Raw genomic sequence first — 8,792 nt, 5'->3', positions numbered from 1 at the left:
AGAGGCAGGGTAGGGGTTGTAGACCATCCGCACCCACTTCTTTGTGAGTGTGTGCATGTCTTCCAACCCCCACTTCTTTCTCCCTTTTACTTACCTGCTTTGATGGTTAGTAATAGGACATGTTTAATTTAGCATACCTTATGCTATGCATGCGTGCATCATTCGTCAGTATTGCATGCACCAGGCTCGGCGCATCATGCCAACTGCATTAGCATTTCAAATCTAACTTGAATACATGCTACTTGTGCATTTTCACATGTCATTCATAGAATAGCCGAGCCTACTCTAGTGACATTCCGTATTCGTTGCATTAGACATTCAAACATGGACTTGGATCATGCATTGATTCCTAACTAGTTTATTGTTTTGGCACGGAGTACGATGTAAGTATTTTTATGCTTTAGCATATTGCATGTGTGTGAATGCTATCATGATAGCATGCTTACCATGTGGCTAGATGCTTATGTGATAAACTGTTTGGATGCCTGTGGGTGAAGGTTGGATTGTCTGAGTTGGAAAAACTCGTTGAAATCCATATTTTAGCCTACTTGCGAGTAGCAAATTCCAAAGTGTTTTTCAAGACAAACGGATATGCAATGCTTATTTCCAAATTAGGCAATCTAGTCTATACTTGTGTGCTGTGCGCATAACATAATAATTCTAGGCTAATAAATGGAATAAGAACACACAACGTTTTCAAAACTAGATATCATGGTTAGTAGAGGCCGATCTATGATCGGGCGCGAGGGGGTGCTCATAGCTGACCTTCCCCAATCGTACCCAAGTTCCCGAGCCGAGGCAACTTTGGTGATGACGGACACGTGGCCTTTGGCACCGAGTTAGGGTTTCCTAAATTCCCCCAAAATAAAATATTTAGGTGGCGACTCTGTATCTGGCAAAGCAGTCCATGTTTGGCACTTCTTTTCAAAAATCAGTTTCTCAAAACAATTTACCAGATTTGGACTCTTTGGTTCAGATTAAGAACCGTGGCACGAATCAAGTTCGAACTGTAGCGAGGCCCACGGGCGTGTCTACACAGAGTTGCTATAGAAGGGCAAGCCATATGATTGGACAGAGAAGTGCCCACAAGCCTTTCAAGCCTTGAAAGAAGCCATGTCAAGAGATCCTGTTCTGGCTCTACCGGACTTAGGTAAAGCTTTTGAGATTCAAACGGATGCATGTAATTTTGCTTTGGGTGGTGTTCTTTTGCAGGATGGTCACCCAATTGCTTATGAGAGTAGGAAGCTCAACGATGCTGAGCGAAGATATGCTGCTCATGAGAAAGAGTTGCTAGCAGTAGTGCATTGTCTGAGGACTTGGAGGCACTACATCTTGGGCTCCTGGTTTGTTGTGAAGATGGACAACATAGCAGTTAGCCATTTCTTCACCCAGCCCAAGCTAAGCGCACGACAAGCCTGGTGGCAAGAGAAGTTGGCAGAGTTTGATTTTGCCTTAGAATACAAGGCCTGTGCCACGAACCATGTTGCTGATGCACTAAGCAGGAAGGCGGAGCTTGCCGTGTGCCATCATGTATGTTCCTTAACTTCTATTTCAACCAGGCTCAAGGAGAAAATCAAGGCTCATCTAGACAAGGATGCTATGGCAGAGAATCTTATGAACCTTGTCAAAATGGGCAAGACTCGTCAATTTTGGGTGCAAGATGGACTTCTTATGACAACAGGCAACCGTATATTTGTACCCAGGGCTGGTGACTTGAGGAAGACACTTCTTAGGGAGTGCCATGATACACTTTGGGCAGGACATCCGGGGTGGGAGCGAACTTTGGCCTGGGTGAAACAAGGATATTATTGGCCCCAAATGCGTGATGATGTTGAAGAATATGTCCACACTTGTCTCACTTTCCAACAAGACAAGGTTGAGCATAAGAAGAAAGCAGGCTTGCTTGAACCTTTGCCCGTGCCTAAACGTCCGTGGGAAAGTGTATCACTTGACTTCATCACTGGATTGCCTAAAGTGGGGGATATCGGGATTATCTTGACTATTGTGGACCGATTCTCCAAATATGCTACCTTCATTGCTACCCCAAAGTATGTTTCAGCGGAGGAGACTGCCCAACTCTTCTTCAAGCACATTGTCAAATATTGGGGTGTGCCTAAAAGTATTGTTAGTGACTGAGACACGCGTTTTGTTGGCAACATCTGGACGGAGTTATTCAAGCTTCTTGGGTCACAACTTAATACTTCATCAAGCTACCATCCGGAGACAGATGGGCAAACTGAACGCTTCAATTGTATGCTCGAGGAGTATTTGCGCCACTTTGTCAATGCTAATCAACGGAATTGGGTGCAACTTCTTGATGTAGCACAGTTATGCTTCAACTCTCAAAAGAGTAGCTCTACGGGCAAGAGTGCTTTTGAGATATTGAATGGACAGCAGCCACTGTTGCCCCACACAGTGGATGGACCTTATGAAGGAAAGTCACCTAGGGCTTACCAATTTTCTAAGGAATGGAAGAGAAACCATGACATTACTCGTGCCTATCTTGAAAAAGCAACGAGCAAAATGAAGAAATGCTGATGAAAAGAAGAGGCCACTTGAGTTGAAAGCTGGGGATCAAGTTCTTGTCAAACTCAACCCTGAGCAAAGCAAGTTCATGAGGGGAAGAGACAGAAGGCTAGTGCGCAAGTATGAGGGACCGGTCACCATTCTGAAGAGAATTGGCAAGTGTGCTTACAAGAAAGATGCTCCATCTTGGTTGAAAGTGCATCCAGTTTTTCGTGTGAGTTATTTGAAGCCTTACTATCCAGACAAGGAAGATCCAACCCGAAATGAGCAAAAACGCCAAACCATCACAGCTAAAGCAGGGAAAAGGTCTATTGAATCTATCTTGGTCGATCGGGTGAAAATGGTTTCCAAGAAGCAACAAAGGCAATACTTGGTGAAATGGAAAGGCCATGGAGATGAAGAAATCAGCTGGGAACGGGAGGCGGACTTGTCGGCTTTTCAAGACGAGATTGATGCGTATTGGGCCAAGTCGTCGAGGGCGTCGATCGTTCAGGTGGGGGAGACTGTCAAGGTGAGCCCATCCAAGGGTCAACACCTTGATGCCACACACATTTGTGCCCTTTGGAGAGCTAAAGACATGCCTAAGAAGTTATTGGTGCAAGTGCAAGCAAGGGCCCAAGGCATAGTGCAAGATTGTCCAAGACATGCCCAAGACATGCCATGAAGCGAGCTGGCCACCAAGTAGCAACTTTAGGCCAACTTTTAGAGGGTCAAATGTAATCTTTTTGCCTTGTAAATTTTTATGTAAATACCTTAGTATTAAAGGTGTTTTGAGTCCAAGAGTTGTAATTTTTCTATTTTTGTATCATTTTTAAAATATCCATTATGACTCCTCAAACATAGTGGATGTTTCCTCCTGCAAGATAGAAAAGCGCTTAACAAGCTATTATAAGGAGGGGGTATCCAAGTGTTGAACCAAACCACTTGTGCCTTTAATGTACCCCAACCTTGTATATGGTAAGACAACTTTTGTAGCACTTTTGTGCATTGTTCAACTTTTGTAATGCCTTCTTTTGAGTAATGAAAAGTTCATTTCGCCTTTACATTGTGCATAGCCTTTCTATTGGTGTCACTTTAATTTTAGCTTGTTGATTGCTATAATGTGGCTTGTCTCCAAACTTGTGGCTCATCAACTTGACTAATATTGTGTTTGCTTGTCTTTGCAAACCTTTCGAGCATTCTTGGCGGGCTAGTGAAGAGTGTTAACTAGTGACACACACACTTGCTTATCTTCAACAAGGCTTCCGCATTGCCAGTGTGTGACACCTTGGCAGGGCATGCTTCTAGGCTTGGACTTGGCATGGCATGCTGCTGGCTTTCGCTGGGTTGCCTTGGCCTTGGCAGGGCATGCTGCTGGCCTTGCCCTTGGCATGGCATGCTGCTGGCTTTGGCTGAGCTGCCTTGGCATGGAATGCTGCTGGCCTTGGCCTTGGCATGGCATGCTGCTGGCTTTGGCTGGGCTGCATTGGACTTGGCATGGCGTGCTGCTGGCCTTGGCCATGGCATGGCATGCTGCTGGCTTTGGTTGGGCTGCCTTGGCATTGGCATGGCATGCTTCGGGCCTTGGCCTTGGCATGGCATCCTGCTGGCTTTAGTTGGGCTACCTTGGCCGTGGCATGGCATGCAGCTAGCCTTGGCCTTGGCATGACATGCTGCTGGCTTTGGCCGTGTAGCCTTGGCCCTGGCATGGCATGCTTTTGGCCTTGGCCTTGGCATGGCATGCTGCTGGCTTTGGGTGGGCTGCCTTGGCCTCGGCATGTCATGCTGCTTGTCGCGCCCTTGGCATGCCATGCTGCTTGCTTTGGCTGGGCTGCCTTGGCCTTGGCATGGCATGCTGCTGGCCCTGGCCTTGGGATGGCATGCTCCTTGTTTTGGCTGGGCTGCCTTGGCCTTGGCCTGGCATGCTGCTGGCCATGGCCTTGGGATGGCATGTTGTTGGCTTTGGCTTGGCAGCCTTGGCCTTGGCATGGCATGCTGCTGGCCTTGGCCTTGGCATGGGATGCTGCTGGCTTTGGCTGGGATGCCTTGGCCTTGGCATTGCATGTTGCTGATCTTGTCTTTGGCATGGCATGCTGCTGTCATTGGCTGGGCTGCCTTGGCCTTGGCATGGCATGCTGCTGGACTTGGCCTTGGCATGGCATGCTGCTGGCTTTGGCTGCGCTGCCTTGGCCTTGGCATGGCATGCTGCTGGCCTTTGCCTTGGCATGGCATGTTGCTGGCTTAGGCTGGGCTGCCTTGGCCTTGGCATGGCATGCTGCTTGCCTTGCCCTTGGCATGGCATGCTGCTTGCTTTGGCTGGGATGCCTTGGCCTTGGCATGGCATGCTGCTAGCCATGGCCTTGGGATGGCGTGTTGTTGGCTTTGGTTTGGTGGCCTTTGCCTTGACATGGCATGCTGCTGGCCTTAGCCTTGGCATGGGATGCTGCTGGCTTTGGTTGGGTAGCCTTGGCCTTGGCATGGCATGCTGCTGGTCTTGGCCTTGGCATGGCATGCTGTTGGTCTTGGCCTTGGCATGGCATGCTGCTGGCTTTGGCTGGGCTCCCTTGGCCTTGGCATGACATGCTGCTGGACTTGGCCTTGGCATTGCATGCTGCTGGCTTTGGCTGGGCTGCCTTGGCCTAAGCATGTCATGCTGCCGGCCGTGGCCCTGGCATGGCATGCTGCTAGTTTTGGCTGGGCTGCCTTGGTCTCGCCATGGCATGCTGCTGGCTTTGGCTGGGCTGCCTTGCCCGTGGCATGGCGTGCTGCTGGCCTTGGCCTTGGCCTTAGCATGGCATGCTGCTGGCTTTGGCATGGCATGCTTCTGGCCTTAGCCTTGCTATGGCATGCTGCTGGCTTTGGCAGGGCTGCCGTGGCCTTGGCATGGAATGCTGCTGGCTTTGGCTAGGCTGCCTTGGCCTTGGCGTGGCATGTTGCTGGCTTTGGCTGGGCATGCTTCTGGCCTTGGCCTTGGCATGGCATTCTGCTAGCTTTGGCTGGGGTGCCTTGGCCTTGGCATGGCATGCTGCTGGCTTTGGCTGGGCTGCCTTGGCCTTGGCAAGGCATGCTGCTGGCCTTGGCCTTGTCATGGCATGCTGATGGCTTTGTTTGGGCTGCCATGGCCTTGGCATGGCATGGCAAGCAGCCTTGGCTGCGGTTCTTATCATTAGACGTGCGTTGCGTGCGAAGGCGTGCAAAGGCGTGCATGACCATACGCACAACAGGCGCACCGCGGTATGCACGCAGGCCACGCTGCCCACGCCACAGGCATGCCAGGCCAGGCCGCCCAGGCTGCGTGCATGCCATTCCGCCAACGCCGCGCCCATGCCGCGCCGTACTGCCCGGGCCGCGTGCATGCCATGTCGTGTTGCCCAGGCGGAGCGCATGCTAGGCCACCCACGCCGCGCACCAGCCACGCCGTGCTGCCCAGGCCGCGTGCATGCCAGGCCGCCCATGCCGCGCGCATCCCAGCGCCCACGCCGCGCTCATGCCACGTCGTGCGCATGCCATGCCGTGCTTCCCAGGCCGCGCACATGCCAGGCCGCCCATACAACGCCCATGCCATGCCGTACTGCCCAGGCCTCGGGCATGCCGGGCCGGCCACGACGCGCGCATGCCAGGCAGCCCACGTCGCGCTTATGTCGTGCCGTGCTGCGCAGGCCGTGCACATGCGAGGCCGCCCACGCCCGTGCGTATGCCATGCCATGCTGCCCAAGGCCGCGGTCGAGGCGCGGTCCAGGCCGCCCAAGGTCGCGGCTCAAGCCGCAGTCGAGCCGCTGTCCATGCCACCCAAGGCCGCAGCCCAGGTCGTGCCCAAGGCCAAGGGGCCGTGGGGCATACTTGTCACTGCCTTGCTTGGGCAAGGGAGGTGCCCCCCCTTATAGTAGCTTGTTAAGCCCTTTTTAATCTGGCAGGAGGAACCATCAACCATGCTCGAGGAGTCATAATGGGGTTTTTTTTTTAAAAGTAATGGTTTTTTGCCAAAACTTTCAACATGAAAGTTGTAGGAAATAATTTAATACACCATAAAAAAAATTGAAAAAAAATAGTTTTCCACCGGAAACATTTTATTTTAATTTATTTCGATTTTAATACTTAAAAAATAATAAAGATAGTCAAAAAATTATGGAAAAATTCCAATAATTAAAGGATGAGGCACTAGTAATTATAGAAATTATTAAATTATTTGTTTCATTTTTGTTATTTTATTTTGATATGGCTTTAAAAATTCGAAAAACTTAAGAAAAATTGCAAGAAAAATAGGGAATGGCATTTAAAATTGATTGTAGTGCATTTTCAATTGTGTGGCATGGTTTCGGTAAGATTATAAAAGAATCATGTTCAAAAAGAGCGATCAAGGCGGTGGCATGCCATGGCCTTGGCCTTTGCCCGCGGCCTTCGCCTTGGCCATGGCCTTGCACAGGGACTTGGCCTTGCCCACTGCCTTGGCCTTGGCATGGCATGGCATGCTCGCCGAGGCCGTGGCATGCCTTGTAGCTAGTCAAGGCCGTGGCATGGCATGCTCGCCGTGCCCGTGGCATGCCATGCTCGCCCAGCCCGTGGCATGCCATGCCCCTGGCCAAGGCATTCGCATGGCATGCTTGCTAAGGCCACAGCATGGCATGGCATGCTCGCGAAGGCCACGACAGCGCATGTCGCTGGCCAAGCCAGTGGCACCGGCGTGCTGCTGGCCAAGGCCTAGGCATGGCATGCTGGCCGGGGCTGTGGCACGGCATGCTGCTAGCCAAGACTGTGGCAAAGCAAGCCGGCCTATGTCGTGGCATGGCATGCTCGCCCAACCCGCGGCATGCCATGCTGCTGGCCAAGGCCTTGGCATGGCATGCGTGGCAAAGGTCGTGGCATGCTGGTTAACGCCTTGGGATGGCATGCCGGCCGAGGCGGTGCCACGGCATGCTGGTGAATGACGTGCCAGGGCCAAGGCCGTGGCATGCAGGGCAACGTCGTGGCTCTGTATGCCAGCCTTGGCATGCTGGGCATCGCCGCGGCAAGGCATGCTGGCCAACACTGTGGCACGGCGTGATGGACAAGGCAGTGCGATGGCATGGCATGCTGACCACGACGGTGCCGTGGCATGCTGGGCAACGGCGTGGCAAGGCATGCTGGCCAAGGCCGTGGCATGGCATGCTGGGCAACGCTGTGGCTTGCCATACCACGAAGGCCGTGGCATGCTGGGCAACGCCGTGGCAAGGCATGCGGGCCGGGGCCGTGGCATGGCATGCAGGCCGGGGCCGTGGCATGGCATGCAGGCCGGGGCCGTGGCATGGCATGCAGGCCGGGGCCGTGGCATGGCATGTTGGCCAAGGCTATGGCATGGCACGCTGGGCAACGTTGTGGCATGGCATGCTGGGCAACGCCGTGGCAAGGCATGCGGGCTGAGGCCGGGGCATGGCATTCTGGCCGAGGCCGTGCCGTGGCATGTGGGTTGAGGCCGTGCCATGGCATTCTACCTTGGCATGCTGGGCAACATCGTTGCATGCCATGTGGGCCGAGGGCGTGGCATGGCACGTTGGACAAGCCTAAGGCATGGCACGCTGGGCAACGCTGCGACATGGCATGCTGGGCCACGCCGTGACAATGCATGCGGGCCGAGGCCCTGACATGGCATGCTGGTCGAGGCCGTGGCATGGCATGTGGGCCGAGGCCGTGCCATGGCATGTTGGCCAAGGCTAAGGCATGGCACGCCGTGCAACGCGGTGGTTTGGCAAGCTGGGCAACGCCGTGGCAAGGCATGCAGGCCGAGGCCGTGGCATGGCATGCTGGCCGAGGCCGTGGCATGGCTTGCGGGCCGAGGCCGTGGCATGGCATTCCGGACTTGGCATGCTGGGCAAAGCTGTGGCAAGTCATGCTGGCTGAGGCCGTGGCATGCCATGTTGGCCAAGGCTAAGGCATGGCATGCGGGGCAACCCTGTGGCATGGCATGCTGGGCAACACTGTGGCAAGGCACGCGGACGAGGCCGTGGCATGGCATGCGGGCCGAGACCGTGCGGTGGCATTCCGACCTTGGCATGCTGGGCAACGTCGTAGCATGCCATGTGGGCCGAGGCCGTGCCATGACATGTTGGCCAAGGCTAAGGCATGGCACGCTGGGCAACGCTGTGGCATGGCATGCTGGGCCACGCCGTGGCAAGGCATGCGGGTCGAGGCCATGGCATGGTATGCTGGCCGAGGCCGTGGAATGGCATGCAGATCGAGGCCGTGGCATGGCATTCCGGCTTTGGCATACTGGGCAACGCTGTGGCATGGCATGCGGGCCGAGGCCATGGCAT

Source organism: Camellia sinensis, chromosome 8 (assembly GCF_055761805.1).
Source record: "Camellia sinensis isolate YWXY chromosome 8, ASM5576180v1, whole genome shotgun sequence".
NCBI classification, from domain to species: Eukaryota; Viridiplantae; Streptophyta; class Magnoliopsida; order Ericales; family Theaceae; genus Camellia; species Camellia sinensis.
This window is presented reverse-complemented; position numbering follows the sequence as displayed.